This window comes from Berghia stephanieae, chromosome 14 (assembly GCF_034508935.2).
Source record: "Berghia stephanieae isolate SIO BIC M18660-M18661 chromosome 14, UCSD_Bste_1.3, whole genome shotgun sequence".
NCBI classification, from domain to species: Eukaryota; Metazoa; Mollusca; class Gastropoda; order Nudibranchia; family Aeolidiidae; genus Berghia; species Berghia stephanieae.
Window position 1 is genome coordinate 23,892,080 of NC_088373.1, and position 2,500 is coordinate 23,894,579.

General features: G+C 27.2%; 1 protein-coding gene across 1 annotated transcript in view; it reads left to right on the forward strand.

Moving 5' to 3' along the window:
• LOC144960124 (uncharacterized) overlaps positions 1–2,500 on the forward strand; it is a gene marked incomplete in the record, with an annotated part of 388,686 nt that overhangs the window by 133,453 nt on the left and 252,733 nt on the right.

Consider the following 2,500-nt stretch of genomic DNA (forward strand, 5'->3'; position numbering starts at 1 on the left):
TCAAGGGGATTTTAATGACCTTTGAAGAAACAAGTCGTGACTTCGGGGGCTTGGGGGGGGGGGGGGGGAGGGGTAGGCGGGAGGGGGAGGGAGGGTTATACAGTTTTTTTCTATCGATTTATTCAGTGAACTAAACCCTTTCCATACCAACCAGTTTCAGAATTCTCCCCAAAATGTCACACCCATCCAACACAGAAATAGAATTTTCTTACTCAAACAGAAAAGCAACAAATACATTCTACACATAAAATTGATCAGCAAAATTAACTCTACAATACAGTGTCACGTTTTTATAGCTAAAACATAATAAAACATTTTTTCTTTAAAATGTGTGATTTTCAAAATAAATCAGAATGATACTCGTGCTGGTTGGATCGTAACGAATGTGACGATTTTCCAATGGTTGGTTAGGACAGGGTTAACCCTCTCCTTACCAGCCATTTTTCAGGATATATCCCAAAACTTCACACCCAACTACCGCAAAAATATTTTTTTTATCACTCAGACACAATATTAGTAAGTTTTTGCTATAAATAATTTCTATAGCAAAACATGATCTCAACACACTGTTCATTTTCTTTAAATTTTATGATGTACAAAAGAAATCAGAATTAGAAAATTGTTGATTGTACCGAAACAAATGTGACGATTTTCTTATAGTTGGTAAGGAGAGGGTTAAAGCACTAATTCATTCTATTGGCCTCGACAGTGTCATTTTTTCAAAGGGTCGTTGATTTCTTGTGGAAATGCGTTTCCCGCTACCCTTTTGATCTTGAAACTTGATGTCAGTGAATTATATTATTATTGAAAACCGTGCGCTTTTACATTAAATTACATTATTTTCATTAAATTGCGCATTCATCATTAACATCATACAATCAGCCGATTGGAGAAAGAAATATAACATGCAAACACATTCGCAAGAGCATTCACACACACACACATACACACACATACACACACACATACACACACATACACACACATGCAAATACATACACACACACATACACACACATGCACATACTACACACACATACACACACACACGAGCATACACACACAAACAACCACATGATAATAGCGATTAATTAATTGACAATGAGGAGTTAGGGTCACTGAACTCAAAGACGGCGGAGAAATGTTAATGACAATTAATAGAAAATTCATAGACAATTAATTCAATGAAAATCTTAGAAAAGAAATAAAAAATGTAGGAAAAGTTATAGATCCAGACGAATAAGTAAAATCTTCAATATAATAACAATAATAATAATAATAATAATAATAATAATAATAATAATAATAATAATAATAATAATAATAATAATAACAATAATAATAATAACAATAATGATAATAATATTTATAATAATAATAATACTAATAATAATACTAATAATAATAATAATAATAATAATAATAATAATAAAAATAATAATAATAATAATAATAATAATAATAATAATAATAATAATAATAATAATAATAATAATAATTATAATAATAATAATAATAATAATAATAATAATAATAATAATAATATAATAATAATAATAATAATAATAATAATAATTAATAATAATAATATTTATATATAATAATAATATAATATTTAAAAATAATAAATAATAATAATAATAATATTAATATAATAATAAATAATAATAATAATAATAATAATATAATAATAATAATAATAATAATAATAATAATAATAATAATATAATAATAATAATAATAATTAATAATTATAATAATAATATAATAATAATAATAATAATAATAATAATAATAATAATAATAATAATAATAATAATGATAATAATATGTTTTGAGATTCTTAGCCAAGCGCTACAATCTATAAACGTTCAAGGTTACACACATTTTGTGTTATGTATCTGTAGTTTCATCCGGATGGCGGATGTTGTGAGAATATTAACTGCATGCATAGCATTCTATTGATTAAGTTCATTTTTAATAATATTGCTATATTTATGAACCTTCAATGACCTATGCTTTCGTTTTTCCGATGGAATGAAAATGAAATTTGTTCATCCATTATCCCTGGAAGTCACCGGGTACGAGCCGGTTTTAATATAATTGGAATTCAAATTCAATTTTATCCCATCCAACTTCCATCGTTTGTTTGGTTGTGTGTGTGTGTGTGTGTGTCTGTGTCTGTGTGTGTGTGTGTGTGTGTTTTTTTGTGTGTGCGTGTGTGTGTGCGTGTCTGTGTGTGTGTGTGTTTGCTTGTTTGCTTGTTTTTTCTGTGCGTGCATGTGCGGCTATGTTGTTTCTGAGGGATGACACTCGCCTTCTGATTGGAAGGTCCTGGGTTCGAGTCCTGTCGGCGCATAGTTGAGTCGTTTGCAATATTATATTATATTATATATTTCTTTATATTATATTATATGTTATATTATGATGTTATGTTATATTATAATATATTATATTATATTATATTATTAACCTATTATATCGTTATTATTAAATATTC